This window comes from Oncorhynchus clarkii, chromosome 23 (genome assembly GCF_045791955.1).
Source record: "Oncorhynchus clarkii lewisi isolate Uvic-CL-2024 chromosome 23, UVic_Ocla_1.0, whole genome shotgun sequence".
NCBI classification, from domain to species: domain Eukaryota; kingdom Metazoa; phylum Chordata; class Actinopteri; order Salmoniformes; family Salmonidae; genus Oncorhynchus; species Oncorhynchus clarkii.
The window spans coordinates 23593039-23612806 of NC_092169.1; the positions used below are offsets into that span (position 1 = coordinate 23593039).

Consider the following 19768-nt stretch of genomic DNA (forward strand, 5'->3'; position numbering starts at 1 on the left):
ATGGTGCAAACAGTAGAAACCTGCCCACTACTGTGTATTCCCAAGTGTTCACAGAACACAGGAATCATTAACAAGTCTTTACACATCTTTATTCATCCCACTGGGGCGATTAGTTTCAAGACTGCTGTGAATCAGACAACAGACAACAACAGAACAGACCGAACAGTGTGCGGGTATTGAAAATAAAACAAGTTGTGGCTTATGTCAACGGCAAAAAAATATAAAAGCCTGCAACAAAACCCATGTGTGTAGATTGTCCTGTCTTCCCTTTAGTGTACATATCCCATAAAGAAGGTACATGGCTCTTTGCAATCAGCAAGGTGGTACAGTATAGTATAGTAGCTAGCCTAGTTACAGTGCCTTGCGAAAGTATTCGGCCCCCTTGAACTTTGCGACCTTTTGCCACATTTCAGGCTTCAAACATAAATATATAAAACTGTTTTTTTTTTGTGAAGAATCAACAACAAGTGGGACACAATCATGAAGTGGAACGACATTTATTGGATATTTCAACCTTTTTTAACAAATCAAAAACTGAAAAATTGGGCGTGCAAAATTATTCAGCCCCTTTACTTTCAGTGCAGCAAACTCTCTCCAGAAGTTCAGTGAGGATCTCTGAATGATCCAATGTTGACCTAAATGACTAATGATGATAAATACAATCCACCTGTGTGTAATCAAGTCTCCGTATAAATGCACCTGCACTGTGATAGTCTCAGAGGTCCGTCAAAAGCGCAGAGAGCATCATGAAGAACAAGGAACACACCAGGCAGGTCCGAGATACTGTTGTGAAGAAGTTTAAAGCCGGATTTGGATACAAAAAGATTTCCCAAGCTTTAAACATCCCAAGAAGCACTGTGCAAGCGATAATATTGAAATGGAAGGAGTATCAGACCACTGCAAATCTACCAAGACCTGGCCGTCCCTCTAAACTTTCAGCTCATACAAGGAGAAGACTGATCAGAGATGCAGCCAAGAGGCCCATGATCACTCTGGATGAACTGCAGAGATCTACAGCTGAGGTGGGAGACTCTGTCCATAGGACAACAATCAGTTGTATATTGCACAAATCTGGCCTTTATGGAAGAGTTGCAAGAAGAAAGCCATTTCTTAAAGATATCCATAAAAAGTGTTGTTTAAAGTTTGCCACAAGCCACCTGGGAGACACACCAAACATGTGGAAGAAGGTGCTCTGGTCAGATGAAACCAAAATTGAACTTTTTGGCAACAATGCAAAACGTTATGTTTGGCGTAAAAGCAACACAGCTGAACACACCATCCCCACTGTCAAACATGGTGGTGGCAGCATCATGGTTTGGGCCTGCTTTTCTTCAGCAGGGACAGGGAAGATGGTTAAAATTGATGGGAAGATGGATGGAGCCAAATACAGGACCATTCTGGAAGAAAACCTGATGGAGTCTGCAAAAGACCTGAGACTGGGACGGAGATTTGTCTTCCAACAAGACAATGATCCAAAACATAAAGCAAAATCTACAATGGAATGGTTCAAAAATAAACATATCCAGGTGTTAGAATGGCCAAGTCAAAGTCCAGACCTGAATCCAATCGAGAATCTGTGGAAAGAACTGAAAACTGCTGTTCACAAATGCTCTCCATCCAACCTCACTGAGCTCGAGCTGTTTTGCAAGGAGGAATGGGAAAAAATGTCAGTCTCTCGATGTGCAAAACTGATAGAGACATACCCCATGCGACTTACAGCTGTAATCGCAGCAAAAGGTGGCGCTACAAAGTATTAATTTAAGGGGGCTGAATAATTTTGCACACCCAATTTTTCAGTTTTTGATTTGTTAAAAAAGTTTGAAATATCCAATAAATGTCGTTCCACTTCATGATTGTGTCCCACTTGTTGTTGATTCTTCACAAAAAAATGCAGTTTTATATCTTTATGTTTGAAGCCTGAAATGTGGCAAAAGGTCGCAAAGTTCAAGGGGGCCGAATACTTTCGCAAGGCACTGTAGCTAGCTAGCATGCTGCTTCCTCTCTCCTCAGGAGAGTCAAACAATGAATAATGAGGAATAATCCATCTCATCGGTCACATAATCCATCTTTATGTTTATATTATGATTAACCATTAAGGAAGTGGATGCTTTAAACAAAGCAATAGTAGCCAAAATGCCACTAAATTCTTCATTGTGGTAGAACAGCGTTTTTTTCATGGAACATTTGACATCAAATTCACCACAGTGGTTGTGAGGAGCAGATATTAATATTCATTATGGGAGTTGATTGCCTATGGGAATGTATAGGCTCATTTAGACAGTCAACAGTGAAGGATGGCCTCTCCTCACAGCAAAACGAATGGCTTTAAGTAGGTGTAAAGAGAGGCTCAGTGGGAGAGGGTGAATGGGGTTTGAATGGTTCCCAGGGGTGGAAGACAGAGAGAGAGAGCAGTATGATCATCATCCTCTACTTAACATAAAACATCTTAATGGGGGGTGATCCATCAGAGAAGATGACAAGTTATAACCATGAGAGAAATGTGTGAGGAATTGTTATTACATGAGAGCAAAGACGTCTTTTTCTGATAGCTGGGTGATTTCGGATTAAGTTAAGAACTGTAGGCCTGAAATGGAACAGTCTTTATCATGGCATGAATCTTGGCATGTGGCCCAACAGATTTAAATCTATGTGTATATATGGATGAAGGGTTAAAATAGCCCCTGAATGATATTATTTGGTTAAAATATATTACTTTCTCCCAGATGGCCACCCAGATTAATAAGCACCTCTCCGCACCTCTATGGTTCAGAGGGGTTGGGTTAAATGCGGAAGACACATTTCAGTTAAATGCATTCAGTTGTACAACTGACTAGGTATCCCCCTTTCCCAGTCAGTGGACGGAGGTTAATATGTCTGACCCCTCAGTGGAATTGCCATTGATCTAACCTGAATACTCTATTTACACAGTTCTAACCCTCCGATCTCCTATAAAACTAACAGTGATGTGAAAACAAACCCTGTTATGAATCATACAGCCAATCCATAAATACTTTGTGCTGGGTTGATTAAATGTCAATATCCATTTGGTCCATGTTGTGGGTTTGGTGGTGTATGGTCTGTAAGCCCCCTGTCCATCTACAGATTGGACCGTACTGGGCTGAGAAAATCACAGATCAAACCAAAAAACAACTGCATTAGCGAGTGTGTGTGTATATGTACTGTATATGTAGTGCTTAATTTGAGCCGGATCAGGAACCAGCACCTCTCTGTTTTGGACGGTTTCGTTCCGGAACCTATGTGGCCACATCTGGTACCTCTCGTGGCATGAAAAATTATTTTCACTTTTTGCAATGTACAAATTCTAATAAACGCGATAAAAGTTCATTCGAGTTGCCTTTTCGTTAATTCTCCTGTATCTCTTACCGAACTAAAATGAGATTCACGTTCTATGATCTCTCTCCCTCTATCTGCTCTGATCGACATGAGTCTGCACCTCTCACCTCTCCAGTATTGCATTTCCTTATAGAATCATAACCACACAAAGGGTTCTGGAGGAGCTGCAAAATTATAGTTACCGCTATCTGTTCTGAAAGTAATTCAATACGTTAGAATAGTCTACTACACCACGAGAAAGCAAAATCATTTGCCACAGAGGATAAATAGCTTCTTTTAAAAATAGCTTGGCTATTTCACTTGGTTGTGGAATGTAGCCCAATAACAAGGCATAGCCTACAGTTGGGAACGTGCTGCCAATCTGTCAGTGAATGCATACAAAACTGGCCTTTTGCAATATTTCAAAACTGGCCTTTTGCAATATTATTGTGGGAAAACACAGGTTGGAAAGCAAATTACTCTAATTTGTCTGCTGTAATCTGTCGGCTGTAGGCTACCAAAATCTTTTATCAACGTGAAATATTGTTTTACACAGTAAAACAAGAGAGAGAGAGGCTTTTGTCATCACCAGAGAGTGAGTTGTGCATCGTTGGATGAGTCCTTGTGAAGACTTACAGAAAACGTTTGACCTCTGTCATTGCCAACAAAGGGTATATAACAAAGTATTGAGATAAACTTTTGTTATTGACCAAATACTTATTTTCCATCATAATTTGAAAATAAATTCATTAAAAATCATACAATGTGATTTTCTGGATTTCTTTTCTCATTTTGTCTGTCATAGTTGAAGTGTACCTATGATGAAAATTACAGGCCTCTCTCATCTTTTTAAGTGGGAGAACTTGCACAATTGATGGCTGACTAAATACGTTTTTTGCCCCACTTCACACACCAAGGTCATTTTTATTGATCTCAGATTCTCAGTTTGTCAGTGTCAAAGTAGCCTGTCATTTCCATAATTTGTGCGGTATTATGGTGATTTCAAGATAACTGGGAATTCTGAAAAAAAAACAAGGTCGAATCATGACTCAGTGATCTTCAAGTCGGGAAGTCGGAGCTCTAGAAAGAGGCCTGAGTTCCCGACTTGGAATTCCGAGTTGGATGACCGTTCAAAACTAATATTCACCGTAGTCTGAGCTCGTTTTTTCCCGATTTCCCAGTTGACTTAAACGCATTATGGCAAAGTCTCCAGTCATGTAAGATGATGTAGAAACGGCATGAAATCCATTTATAAAAGGCCAACATTTTCCCGGACCCTAGGCCACAAAAAAATGTTCTCACGTGTGCAACTCCTGTAAGGGCCTCTACTCTATAGCTCTGTCGTTACACAAATGCGATGGTATGCATGCAAAGCTTTATAGTGGCCTAGGGTCCAGGAAAATGTTGGTCTTTTATAAACTAATTTCATGCAATTCTACGTCATTGTACCTCTCTCGTGCTCACATTTTGTTCCGGCTCGTCCCGATTTACTAGTTAAGCACTGTGCATGTGTATGTGTGTGTGCACGCTTACGTTTGTCTGTTAACATTGCTCCCCATGCGACACACACTCAAAAGCCTAGCAGTCTTTCCTATTGGTCCCTAATGCTTCCAGTGAAATCCTTTAGCTGTCTACCACCCTCCTCGTCTCTTATCATCAACATCATCAGCATCATCATCACAGCCTAGCAACCCAGGCAGATGCTTCGTTCTACAGAGCACACAGAGTTAAAATAACATTTAGCTACCCATGTGGCGGGCACGGTGGCACATTCCTTCCAGTGAAACTGTGCCGTCATTCTGGCTCAACACTGACCCGAAGGCTTTTCAAGAAAGTGTTAAGGACAGACCCCTTGATGTCTGGGAGCTAGGTTGTTTTATACAGGATCTGGAAATAGATAGGCCTTGCAAACCAAGTTACTTTACAAAGACAGAGTCAGCAATAACAACAACACCCCTCCCTCCCCATCATTCTAGAAACTGTCTGGGTATTGTGGCGCCAGATTTACAGGTTAGCTGAACCAAACACTGAGATGGCAATTTCAGCATCTGAAATAGAGAGATAGGATTGTGACGCAGAATTACTGGGGTACCAAAATATGTGTATATGCCACATTGAGAGCAGAAAGACAAAGGCCTGATCCCGGGCCTCAACGTCACATCACACCCTCACAATCACATGGGATCCAGCAGGCCACATGTTGTTGTTTGGCCTGGGGGGCACTGCTGGACAGAGGGAGAGAGAGAGAGAAAGAGAGGGGAGCGAGAGGGAGAGAAAGAGGGTAGAAGTAGAGAAGGAGAGAGGAGAGAGAGGTAGAGGAGGAGAGAGCTAGAGAAGGAGAGAGGAGAGGGAGCTAGAGAAGGAGAGAGGAGAGGGAGCTAGAGAAGGAGAGAGGAGAGAGAGCTAGAGAAGGAGAGAGGAGAGAGAGCTAGAGAAGGAGAGAGGACAGAGAAGGAGAGAAAGAAAGAAAAGAGAAAGGTAGAGAAGGAGAGAGGTAAAGAAGGAGAGAGGTAGAGAAGGAGAGAGAGGTAAATAAGGAGAGAGAGGTAGAGAAGGAGAGAGAGGTAGAGAAGGAGAGAGGTAGAGAAGGAGAGAGGTAAAGAAGGAGAGAGAGGTAGAGAAGGAGAGAGAGGTAGAGAAGGAGAGAGTGGTAGGGAAGGAGAGAGAGAAAGAGGTAGAGATAGAGAGAGCGAGAGAGGGACACAGACAGACATACATGTGAAAGAGAGGGGGGAGAGAGAGCAGAGAGTGAGGAGAAGGGAGAGAGAGGGACAGTGCTCGCATGGGAATTGGGACAATTTGTCTTCTTCCTCTAGCAGGGCCTTAAATAGCACACAGCACAGGGCTGCTTCTAGGCCATGTGGAAATTGCCTGAAGATGTGGGTGCCTCAGGATTGAACTCTGGTCAGCTTGTGTTTGAGTTGGAGGGTAGTTAGTTGTAGAGAGTGTGTCTGGATTTTACATGAAGCAGCTCCAGCTCCTTGGTAGCACCCTCCAATCACATGGGATCCAGCAGGCCACATGCCGTCATTTGGCCTGGTAGAAAATAGTTATTACATCTGCAGCCTCCTCCTAAAGCCTGGAGCTTGGTCAGGTGGGCACTTCTGGACAGACAGACAGAGAGAGAGAGATATGTGAGAGAGGGGGGAGAGAGCAAGAGAGCAAGCAAGAGAGTGAGCGAAGGAGAGAGCGAGAAAAACAGAAAAAGAGAGGGAAAGAAGGAGAGAGATTGAGAAAGAGAGACGGAGAGGGAAAGAGAGAGTGAAAGAGCAAGAGAGAGGAAGGTAAAGCAAGAGAGAGAGCAAGAGAGAGAAGGAGGGGGGAGACCGACATATGTGTAAGAGAGGGGGGAGAGCGAGGAGAGAGAGCAGAGAGAGCGAAGGAGAGACAGCGAGAGTGAATGAGAGTGAGAAGGAGAAGGGAGAGAGAGGGACAGTGCTCCCATGGGCATTGGGACAATTTGTCTTCTTCCTCTAGCAGGGCCTTATATAGCACACAGCACAGGGCTGCTTCTAGGCCATGTGGAAATTGCCTGAAGATGTGGGTGCCTCAGGCTTGAACTCTGGTCAGCTTGTGTATGAGTTGGAGGGTAGTTAGTTGTAGAGAGTGTGTCTGGATTTTACATGAAGTAGTTCCAGCTCCTTGGTAGAGAAGCTGCAAGCTCTGAGGATATACCGCAATATCGACACACACACACACAAACACAAACTGTCACGTTCTGACCTGTATTTCCTTTGTTGTGTATTTATTTAGAATGGTCAGGGCGTGAGTTGGGTGGGCAGTCTATGTTTGTTTTTCTATGATTTGGGTATTTCTATGTTTCGGCCTAGTATGGTTCTCAATCAGAGGCAGGTGTCATTAGTTGTCTCTGATTGAGAATCATACTTAGGTAGCCTGGGTTGCACTGTTTGTTTGTGGGTGATTGTCTATGTTAGTTGCGTGTGTCAACACAGTCCTTAGGATAGCTTCACGGTCTTTATTTGTTTATTGTTTTGTATGCAGTGTTCAGTACTTTCTTTATTAAATATTCACTATGAACACATACCACGCCGCATTTTGGTCCTCTGATCCTTCTCGCCTCTCCTCTTCAGATGAAGAGGAGGAAGACCGTGACACAAACACATACTTGCTAGTACCTACAGATAAATACAATATTTTCTGCTCATACAAGCAAATACAAATGCACACGAAAAAAACTCACACAACCCCCCCCCCCCCCCCCCCCACCACCACCACACACAGTGGTGGGAATAGAGAAGAGCGTGGTGGCCCTGCGGCTGCAGAACGGAGGTCTATTTCAGGACAGGAATGTTTCCTCACGTTAACCTCCTCTGACTAGACATTAGGCTTGGGGAAGCTCACAGAGGTAGAAACCAGCCTACAGGGGAGGAACAGGGAACGGATGAACACAAACAATAACCCAGTAACACCTTCAGTCTGCACAGCAGATCCCAGTCGTGTGTGTGTGTGTGTGTGTGTGTGTTAGCCTGCTGCCGACCTTGGCTGTCTCCTCCAGGCACAGCAAGGAACAGAGAAAACAATAACAACAGACTCCATGGTTTACTACTGGTATACTGATTTACTACTGGCATACTGGTTTACTACTGGTATACTGGTTTAGTACTGGCATACTGGTTTACTACTGGTATTCTGGTTTACTACTGGTATACTGGTTTACTACTGGTATACTGGTTTAGTACTGGTATACTGGTTTAGTACTGGTATACTGGTTTAGTACTGGTATACTGGTTTACTACTGGTATACTGGTTTACTACTGGTATACTGGTTTACTACTGGTATACTACTGGTATACTGGTTTACTACTGGTATACTGGTTTACTACTGGTATACTGGTTTACTACTGTACAGTCTGTCATGTCTTCTCATAGCTGTTTAAATTAACTACTGGAATAATCTACATGGGGATGGACAATGGAACCATACACTGTCAAAGTATATGTGGCTGTGTATCAAGAGAGCCTGGCATAAAAATATATTTAAAAAATGAAAACCGAAAGCAAATGTTGTCTTTATAAAGTCTCAGGGGAGGATTGCTGCCTGCTGAAGCAGTGTTACTTAGAACTACAGTGAAGGCATTATCTGACTACTGTGTGGTAAAAACATCCATCATCCGGTCTGTTTCCTCTGTGTGTGTGTGTCCGCGTATGTGAACACGTGTGTGCATGCATCTGCTGCGCATGTTTTCTGAGCATGTGTGACCTTTGAGTGTGTATGTGTGAACCCATCTGCTGCGCATTCCCTAACAGTGTGTGTGTGTGTGTGTGTGTGTGTGTGTGTGTGTGTGTGTGTGTGTGTGTGTGTGTGTGTGTGTGTGTGTGTGTGTGTGTGTGTGGAGGAGATAAAAGAAGGCCATGTTAGTACATCAATGATTGATTTAAGTCAAGGCACCATCACTAAAATAAGACTGATTTAGCACCTGCAAGGCACCATCACTAAAATAAGACTGATTTAGCACCTGCAAGGCACCATCACTAAAATAAGACTGATTTAGCACCTGCAAGGCACCATCACTAAAATAAGACTGATTTAGCACCTGCAAGGCACCATCACTAAAATAAGACTGATTTAGCACCTGCAAGGCACCATCACTAAAAGAAGACTGATTTAGCACCTGCAAGGCACCATCACTAAAATAAGACTGATTTAGCACCTGCAAGGCACCATCACTAAAATAAGACTGATTTAGCACCTGCAAGGGCATCAGACAAATACAACTTCCTCAGGGAGTCTAAAAACAACTAGTCCTTTTTCATTTCCCCTAGGTACACTCTGCACAGACGTCACTCACTGCAACACACACACACACACACACACAGTCTATTGTAGTGCGGACCCCGTATATGTAGTATAGATTAACAGGGAAAAGCACACAACCTGCCATCACACCCCTTTGAACGTAACAGTTATTACGTGATAAAAGCCTCCATGCTTATATAAATGCTAATACAACGACAGGCCTTTCCTTATCAATCTGCCCATTGATTCAACTAACATCGTCCTCAACTTACAATAACTCCAAGCTGCTCTGTCTGGGTGGTGTTCTAGCAGTCAAACTGTTTTACCTCGTTGAATGAACTGACTTCAAGTTGCTCTGGATTAGCTAAATGACCAAAATGGAAATGGAAGAGTTAACATACAGTGGTTACATGCAGAACCACTCCCCTGGAGGACTATACTATAGATAGGGATCATTTGTCATGGTTTTAGTTCTGATAAGGAACCATCAGTGCTGTCTGGGTTTCGTGACAGGGGGGACATATGTGGATGACAGACTGTGTTTAGACCATGCAGAGATGGGGTGAGTGTGTTGTGTGTGTGTTCGTGTTGGTGCGTTCGTGGTTGTACAGGCTAGGGGGGGAACTAGTCAATCACTAGTACTGATTCCCAGCTAGGAGTTAAATGCCTTTTCCTTCCTCTCCCAAGCTGGAAGAAAACAAGTTTCAATCACAATCCAACTGTGCTACTGATCAACTGGAAACATATAGGCTAACGCTACATTCATTTCTGCAGTGGAAATTATTTTTCTGAAGCTCTGTTGTTTTGTGAAGCCCTGTTGTTTTGTGAAGCCCTGTTGTTTTGTGTAGCCCTGTTGTTTTGTGTAGCCCTGTTGTTTTGTGAAGCCCTGTTGTTTTGTGAAGCCCTGTTGTTTTGTGTAGCCCTGTTGTTTTGTGTAGCCCTGTTGTTTTGTGAAGCCCTGTTGTTTTGTGTAGCCATGTTGTTTTGTGAAGCCCTGTTGTTTTGTGTAGCCATGTTGTTTTGTGTAGCCCTGTTGTTTTGTGAAGCCCTGTTGTTTGGTGAAGCCCTGTTGTTTGGTGAAGCCCTGTTGTTTGGTGAAGCCCTGTTGTTTTGTGTAGCCATGTTGTTTTGTGAAGCCCTGCTGTTTTGTGAAGCCCTGTTGTTTGGTGAAGCCCTGTTGTTTGGTGAAGCCCTGTTGTTTTGTGAAGCCCTGTTGTTTGGTGAAGCCCTGTTGTTTGGTGAAGCCCTGTTGTTTGGTGAAGCCCTGTTGTTTTGTGAAGCCCTGTTGTTTTGTGAAGCCCTGTTGTTTTGTGAAGCCCTGTTGTTTTGTGTAGCCATGTTGTTTTGTGAAGCCCTGCTGTTTTGTGAAGCCTTGTTGTTTTGTGAAGCCCTGTTGTTTGGTGTAGCCCTGTTGTTTTGTGAAGCCCTGTTGTTTGGTGAAGCCCTGTTGTTTGGTGAAGCCCTGTTGTTTGGTGAAGCCCTGTTGTTTTGTGAAGCCCTGTTGTTTTGTGTAGCCATGTTGTTTTGTGTAGCCATGTTGTTTTGTGAAGCCCTGTTGTTTTGTGTAGCCCTGTTGTTTTGTGTAGCCATGTTGTTTTGTGAAGCCCTGTTGTTTTGTGTAGCCATGTTGTTTTGTGAAGCCCTGCTGTTTTGTGAAGCCTTGTTGTTTTGTGAAGCCCTGTTGTTTGGTGAAGCCATGTTGTTTTGTGTAGCCATGTTGTTTTGTGAAGCCCTGCTGTTTTGTGAAGCCTTGTTGTTTTGTGAAGCCCTGTTGTTTGGTGAAGCCATGTTGTTTTGTGTAGCCATGTTGTTTTGTGTAGCCCTGTTGTTTTGTGAAGCCCTGTTGTTTTGTGTAGCCATGTTGTTTTGTGTAGCCATGTTTTTTTGTGAAGCCCTGTTGTTTTGTGTAGCCATGTTGTTTTGTGTAGCCATGTTGTTTTGTGAAGCCCTGTTGTTTTGTGTAGCCATGTTGTTTTGTGAAGCCCTGCTGTTTTGTGAAGCCTTGTTGTTTTGTGAAGCCCTGTTGTTTGGTGAAGCCATGTTGTTTTGTGTAGCCATGTTGTTTTGTGAAGCCCTGCTGTTTTGTGAAGCCTTGTTGTTTTGTGAAGCCCTGTTGTTTGGTGAAGCCATGTTGTTTTGTGTAGCCATGTTGTTTTGTGTAGCCCTGTTGTTTTGTGAAGCCCTGTTGTTTTGTGTAGCCATGTTGTTTTGTGTAGCCATGTTGTTTTGTGAAGCCATGTTGTTTTGTGTAGCCCTGTTGTTTTGTGAAGCCCTGTTGTTTTGTGAAGCCATGTTGTTTTGTGTAGCCATGTTGTTTTGTGAAGCCCTGTTGTTTTGTGTAGCCATGTTGTTTTGTGAAGCCCTGTTGTTTTGTGTATGTGTGTGTGTTCGTGTTGGTGCGTTCGTGGTTGTACAGGCTAGGGGGGGAACTAGTCAATCACTAGTACTGATTCCCAGCTAGGAGTTAAATGCCTTTTCCTTCCTCTCCCAAGCTGGAAGAAAACAAGTTTCAATCACAATCCAACTGTGCTACTGATCAACTGGAAACATATAGGCTAACGCTACATTCATTTCTGCAGTGGAAATTATTTTTCTGAAGCTCTGTTGTTTTGTGAAGCCCTGTTGTTTTGTGTAGCCCTGTTGTTTTGTGTAGCCCTGTTGTTTTGTGTAGCCCTGTTGTTTTGTGTAGCCCTGTTGTTTTGTGAAGCCCTGTTGTTTTGTGTAGCCCTGTTGTTTTGTGTAGCCCTGTTGTTTTGTGTAGCCCTGTTGTTTTGTGAAGCCCTGTTGTTTTGTGTAGCCCTGTTGTTTTGTGTAGCCATGTTGTTTTGTGAAGCCCTGTTGTTTTGTGTAGCCATGTTGTTTTGTGTAGCCCTGTTGTTTTGTGAAGCCATGTTGTTTTGTGTAGCCATGTTGTTTTGTGAAGCCCTGTTGTTTTGTGTAGCCATGTTGTTTTGTGAAGCCCTGCTGTTTTGTGAAGCCTTGTTGTTTTGTGAAGCCCTGTTGTTTGGTGAAGCCATGTTGTTTTGTGTAGCCATGTTGTTTTGTGAAGCCCTGCTGTTTTGTGAAGCCTTGTTGTTTTGTGATTACCAGGTAGAGCTAAGTAAGCAGATTATGATTTAGTTAGAAGAACAGTTATAGGGAATATAGCTAGATGGCATAACGGGAAATGAATGATAAGTATTATGAATAGTTTATAACGGAAGCATAAGCAAAAAGTGCCTTCGCTGCGGGCTGGTATTAATAGTAGTTCATACTGTATCATTGTCAGAGAGACTGCAGACAGGGGAAGACTACAGCCCTCAAATTCAAATCTGGACATGGAAGCCAGTTCCGCTTTCTTACTTTCTTTCATTGTTCCCCTCTAATCAGGGACTGATTTAGACCTGGGACACCAGTTGGGTGCAATTAATTATTAGGTAGAACAGCAGTAGTCTGGACAGTAGTCTGGACCTCAAAGGGTAAGATCTGAATACCCCTGCTCTACAGTTATTGAACGCTTCCCAAATGGCACCCTATGGGCCCTGGTCAAAAGTAGTGCACTATAAAGAGAACGGGGTGTCATTTGGGATGCACAAACTAATATCAGGTTCCACGATTCATAAACTTAACAAACCTCAATTTCCTGGACGCCTAACTTCTGTCTCCATCTGCAGAGAATTGAGCCAGTATGGATAAGAGGTACTATATTGTTAAAAATGAGAAAGCCTCCAAAAAGCCACACACTGGGAACTAACAGTGTGGAGAGGGGGACTTGTTTTCAACGCAGCTGCAGCACTAGGCTATACCCTGAATGTACAAAATATTAAGAACACCTTAATACTAAGTTGCCCTCAGAACAGCCATAATTCGTCAGGTCATGGACTCTACAAGGCGTGGAAAGCGTTCCACAGTGATGCTGGCCCATGTTTACTTCATTGCTTCACACAGTTGTCTCAAGTTGGCTGGATGTCCTTTGGGTAGTGGACCATTCTTGATGCACACAAGAAACTGTTGAGCGTGAAAAACCCAGCAGCGTTGCAGTTCATGACCAGTGCGCCTGGCACATACTACCATACCCCGTTCAAAGGCACTTGAATATTTTTTTCTTGCCCATTCACCCTCTGAATGGCGCACATACACGATCCATGTCTCAATTGTCTCCAGGGTTAAAAATCCTTCTTTAGACAGGATCCTTCTGTCTCCTCCCCTTCATCCCCTTCATGATTGAAGTGGATTTAACAAGTGACACACTCCCAGGCACACAAGGTCTGCTCAGTCCTCTTCCCAAGGCAGCCATATTTCTCACCTTAGCCAATTAATAAGTAATTCACTATTTCTCTCTTCACTGCTGTTATTGATTGCAGCACCCTGATGATAGTATTACAGGCATGGGTCATAGGCCGCAAATGAAACCTCACACATACACAATACTTTGGCGCAGCCCACCCACACACACGGCTTTATGATAACCCCAAAACAGTATGTGTGTGTATCGGTGTGGTGTGCCCTGAGTGGTGTGTGTATGTGTGACAAGTGGGCCAGGAACAAGGGCATCCCTTATAGTAGGGCCGTCCTGCAGAGTCTCTGGGTTTACATACCTCGTATTCAGTCGTTCCCTTGTTCCACAGGAGCAGAAAAGAGAGCGAGGAGCTGAAGCATTAAAACAGACCAGGATGTGGGAGGGAGGGAGGGAGGGATAGATGAAGTATGCTCCCAATGAAAATATCACCAAAATAGCATCAGCTTTGCAACAAATGTCATATTGAAAAGAGAGATAAGGATTATGACTCCCTCTCCACAGATGCAGTATGACTGTATTCAGCGAAATGACAGTAACCCCCTCTGACTGACTGGCCGACCACCGTAATCCCACCTATTATTACTACTGTTATCTGTCGTTAGGGTTAGGAGTTTCCTTGGCCACGTGATCTGACCAGGAAAAACTCTGGGCCCTACGTATCACCTCATACGCCTTTGCATCCCGCAAAGGCGGAGGTGTTGCTAACATTTACGATAGCAAATTTCAATTGACAAAAAAAAATTCAGTTTTCGTCTTTTTTCGAGCTTCTAGTCATGAAATCTATGCAGCCTACTCAATCACTTTTTATAGCTACTGTTTACAGGCCTCCTGGGCCATATACAGCGTTCCTTATTGAGTTCCCTGAATTCCTATCGGACCTTGTAGTCATAGCAGATAATATTCTAATCTTTGGTGACTTTAATATTCACATGGAAAAGTCCACAGACCCACTCCAAAAGGCTTTCGGAGCCATCATCGACTCAGTGGGTTTTGTCCAACATGTCTCTGGACCTACTCACTGTCACAGTCATACTCTGGACCTAGTTTTGTCACATGGAATAAATGTTGTGGATCTTGAAGTTTTTCCTCATAATCCTGGACTATCGGACCACCATTTTATTACGTTTGCAATTGCAACAAATAATCTGCTCAGACCCCAACCAAGGAACATCAAAAGTTGTGCTATAAATTCACAGACAACATAAAGATTCCTTGATGTCCTTCCAGACTCCCTCTGTCTACCCAAGGACGCCAGAGGACAAAAATCAGTTAACCACCTAACTGAGGAACTCAATTTAACATTGCGCAATACCCTAGATGCAGTTGCACCCCTAAAAACTAAAAACATTTCTCATAAGAAACTAGCTCCCTGGTATACAGAAAATACCCGAGCTCTGAAGCAAGCTTCCAGAAAATTGGAAAGGAAATGGCGCCACACCAAACTGGAAGTCTTCCAACTAGCTTGGAAAGACAGTACCGTGCAGTATCGAAGAGCCCTTACTGCTGCTCAATCATCCTATTTTTCCAACTTAATTGAGGAAAATAAGAACAATCCGAAATTCCTTTTTGATACTGTCACAATGCTACATACTGGACCCTATCCCAACTAAACTACTGAAAGAGCTGCTTCCTGTGCTTGGCCCTCCTATGTTGAACATAATAAATGGCTCTCTATCCACCAGATGTGTACCAAACTCACTAAAAGTGGCAGTAATAAAGCCTCTCTTGAAAAAGCCAAACCTTGACCCAGAAAATATAAAAAACTATCGGCCTATATCGAATCTTCCATCCCTCTCAAAAATGTTTGAAAAGGCTGTTGCGCAGCAACTCACTGCCTTCCTGAAGACAAACAATGTATACGAAATGCTCCAGTCTGGTTTTAGACCCCATCATAGCACTGAGACTGCACTTGTGAAGGTGGTAAATTACCTTTTAATGGCATCAGACCGAGGCTCTGCATCTGTCCTCGTGCTCCTAGACCATAGTGCTGCTTTTGATACCATCGATCACCACATTCTTTTGGGGAGATTGGAAACCCAAATTGGTCTACACGGACAAGTTCTGGCCTGGTTTAGATCTTATCTGTCGGAAAGATATCAGTTTGCCTCTGTGAATGGTTTGTCCTCTGACAAATCAACTGTACATTTCGGTGTTCCTCAAGGTTCCGTTTTAGGACCACTATTGTTTTCACGATATATTTTACCTCTTGGGGATGTCATTCGAAAACATAATGTTAACTTTCACTGCTATGCGGATGACACACAGCTGTACATTTCAATGAAACATGGTGAAGCCCCAAAATTGCCCTCGCTAGAAGCATGTGTTTCAGACATAAGGAAGTGGATGGCTGCAAACGTTATACTTTTAAACTCAGATAAAACAGAGATGCTTGTTCTAGGTCCCAAGAAACAAAGAGATCTTCTGTTGAATCTGACAATTAATCTTAATGGTTGTACAGTCGTCTCAAATAAAACTGTGAAGGGCCTCGGTGTTACTCTGGACCCTGATCTCTCTTTTGAAGAACATATCAAGACTGTTTCAAGGACAGCTTTTTTCCATCTACGTAACATTGCAAAAATCAGAAACCTTCTGTCCAAAAATTAATCCATGCTTTTGTCACTTCTAGGTTAGACTACTGCAATGCTCTACTTTCAGGCTACCCGGATAAAGCACTAAATAAACTTCAGTTAGTGCTAAATACGGCTGCTAGAATCCTGACTAGAACCAAAAAATGTGATCATATTACTCCAGTGCTAGCCTCCCTACACTGGCTTCCTGTCAAGGCAAGGGCTGATTTCAAGGTTTTACTGCTAACCTACAAAGCATTTCATGGGCTTGCTCCTACCTATCTCTCTGATTTGGTCCTGCCGTACATACCTACACGTACGCTACGGTCACAAGACGCAGGCCTCCTAATTGTCCCTAGAATTTCTAAGCAAACAGCTGGAGGCAGGGCTTTCTCCTATAGAGCTCCATTTTTATGGAATGGTCTGCCTACCCATGTGAGAGACGCAAACTCGGTCTCAACCTTTAAGTCTTTACTGAAGACTCATCTCTTCAGTGGGTCATATGATTGAGTGTAGTCTGGCCCAGGTGTGTGAAGGTGAACAGAAAGGCTCTGGAGCAACGAACCGCCCTTGCTGTCTCTGTCTGGCCGGTTCCCCTCTTTCCACTGGGATTCTCTGCCTCTAACCCTATTACAGGGGCCGAGTCACTGGCTTACTAGGGCTCTTTCATACCGTCCCTAGGAGGGGTGCGTCACTTGAGTGGGTTGAGTCACTGATGTGATCTCCCCCCCCCCCCTCTTGGGTTGTGTCGTGGCGGAGATCTTTGTGGGCTATACTCGGCCTTGTCTCAGGATGGTAAGTTGGTGGTTGAAGATATCCCTCTAGTGATGTGGGGGCTGTGCTTTGGCAAAGTGGGTGGGGTTATATCCTTCCTGTTTGGCCCTGTCCGGGGGTGTCACTGGATGGGGCCACAATGTCTCCTGACCCCTCCTGTCTCAGCCTCCAGTATTTATGCTGCAGTAGTTTGTGTGTCGGGGGGCTAGGGTCAGTTTGTTATATCTGGAGTACTTCTCCTGTCCTAACCGGTGTCCTGTGTGAATTTAAGTATGCTCTCTCTAATTCTCTCTTTCTCTCTTTCTTTCTCTCTCTCGGAGGACCTGAGCCCTAGGACCATGCCTCAGGACTACCTGCTGCTCCAGTTTCAACTGTTCTACCTGTGATTATTATTATTTGACCATGCTGGTCATTTAGAAACATTTGAACATCTTGGCCATGTTCTGTTATAATTTCCACCCGGCACAGCCAGAAGAGGACTGGCCACCCCACATAGCCTGGTTCCTCTCTAGGTTTCTTCCTAGGTTTTGGCCTTTCTAGTGAGTTTTTCCTAGCCACCGTGCTTCTACACCTGCATTGCTTGCTGTTTGGGGTTTTAGGCTGGGTTTCTGTACAGCACTTTGAGATATCAGCTGATGTACGAAGGGCTATATAAATACATTTGATTTGATTCCTATTCCTATATAATTTATCCATTATTTCTTCATAGGGTTACAAAACTCTCCAAAAATGCCCATGTTTTCCAGAAACCCAGATTGGAGGACTACAGAATGTCGTGCATATTCCTTCCTGATTCCAGAAATCTTCCAACAAGGATTTATGAAAACCCAGGGTTTTTTTTAAGTTACCTGAATTTTAAAACCCAATTTCTTCATTTCGTTTTTCCTTTTATCCACCCATTACTTATTTTGTTACATAGAAGTTCTTAAGTCAATTTACAAAATCCCTGCTGAAGTAGGAGGTACAATAGCAGCCAATAAAACTCCCCTCTAATATTCCTTCCAGCATTCTGCTGCAGGGTATCGTAACACAGCTCCTTTAAAGACAACAGCCACCTGGAAGTGCCTGGAAAAACCAACTCTGGGGAGGATACTGGTTGGCCACCAGGGAGATGGATGTGGATGTGTTTCTTACCCACTGATCAGTGCTGTGTGTGTGTGTGTGTGTGTGTGTGTGTGTGTGTGTGTGTGTGTGTGTGTGTGTGTCTCTCCCTCTCTCTCTTGGGAGAACAGAACACTGCTCCACGGAGGCAGACATAAAAGCCCATACTATAAAGAGCTCCAGCCTCTTAGTCCCTCTCTCTCTCACACACACACACTTCTCTCTGTTACCTCAGGGAGTCACTTGCAACTCGGAAAAAACCTCTCCGTTTGAACGTCTTAGACTGCTTTTTCACAGACAATTTCAAATCTGAGGTACTCCCCCCAAGCAAGTAGCAAACGCTATAGGACTGTGTTAATATCTTCCAGAAGGAATGAACCACTCCCTTCACTACTGAAGAGCAGTTATGAAGAGCAACAGATAAACAAAACATGAGGCTAGATGTATTATGGAGATCATTAAGGCTGTGGTATTTGCTACAGTAATGACTGCCAGTAACACCTGACCTGGATGTCGCTGACCATCGATAGGATCAATCGTCAACATTTTGGAACGCCAGAGAGGAATAGGTCATGCAAAAAGCATTTGAGCTTTTTTTTTTTTTTTTGCGTTGATGGGGTGAGAACATGTGTGTGTGTGTGTGTGTGTGTGTGTGTGTGTGTGTGTGTGTGTGTGTGTGTGTGTGTGTGTGTGTGTGTGTGTGTGTGTTGGTTGGGTGAGAATGTGTGTGGGATCAGGGGGAGAGGAAGTGGAGTCTACAGCTGTTGGAGTGAAAGTATGGCTGTAACTCAAGCTAGTCAACACACACACACACACATTGAGGTATGTTGGTCCCACTGAAGTGGCACAGGAATTAAAGTGAGCAGCTAAGGCTAATGATTATGAGGAGAGGCCGGGAGGAGTAGTGGGAGTAGGGGGGAAAGACTTGTCTTAGCTTAATGAGAGCACCGAAAGAGAGAGAGAGGCTTTCCTAATATCTAGTGTCCTTCCCTAGAGCTGTCAGATATGTCTCTCTGTCCCTCATGAGTTATATCAACCTATCTGTGCATCTTAGCGTAATGAGAGAGAGAGAGAGAGAGAGAGAGAGAGAGAGAGAGAGAGAGAGAGAGAGAGAGAGAGAAAAGAGGTGAAGCAAGGGAGCGAGAGAAAAGAGAGAAATAGAGGTAGAGAAAGAAGGAAAGATAGGTAGGTAGAGGGAGATACCCATCTGTGCATCTTAGCTTAATGAGAGAGAGAGAGAGATACCAGAGCCTTATACACACACACAACTGTAAAATAATTATTTAATGAATCACACAAAACATTCCTTAATCACAGCTAACATCTTTCCCTAATACTTAGTGCCCTTCCTTAGTATCCTTCCCTAGTATCCTTCCCTAATAGCTAGTGTTCTTCCCTAGTATCCTTCCCTAATACCTAGTGTCCATCCCTAGGATTCTTCTCTAATATCTAGTGTCCTTCCCTAGGGTCTTTCCCTAAATACCTAATGTACTTCCCTAGGACCCTTTCCTAATACCTAGTGTCCTTCCCTAATACCAAGTGGCCTTTCCGAGGATCCTTCCCTAAAACCTAGTGTCCTTTCCTAGGATCCTTCCCTAATACCCAGTGTCTTCCCTAGGATACTTCCCTAATACCTAGTGTCATTCCCTAGAGCTGTCAGGTATGTCTCTCTGTTCCTCATGAGTTAGATCAACCTCTGTGTATCCATAGGCGTTCTGTCTTGTCAATCACCTCATCTAGGTGCTCTACACAGTTTTAGTGTCAGGAGCTTTCTGTCTATCCAGTGGAAGTGCTAAGTAAGGTTCTGAGTTTCAGCTACTAGTCAGTTGTCCGACAGTCTTACTATCACAAAGTCAAAGACGTTGCATTCAGGCAGTTTTCACGTTCTTTGCCCGCTTTGAGGATAACACAGTGCCACTGACACAGCCAGCTACCAAGGACTGTGGGCTTTCCTTC

At 43.6% G+C, this 19768-nt stretch overlaps 1 protein-coding gene across 9 annotated transcripts in view; it reads right to left on the bottom strand.

The window, feature by feature from the left end:
• The window catches only part of LOC139382040 (potassium large conductance calcium-activated channel, subfamily M, alpha member 1a), a 288548-nt gene that overhangs the window by 104865 nt on the left and 163915 nt on the right, over window positions 1–19768 (bottom strand). The window lies entirely within an intron of this gene.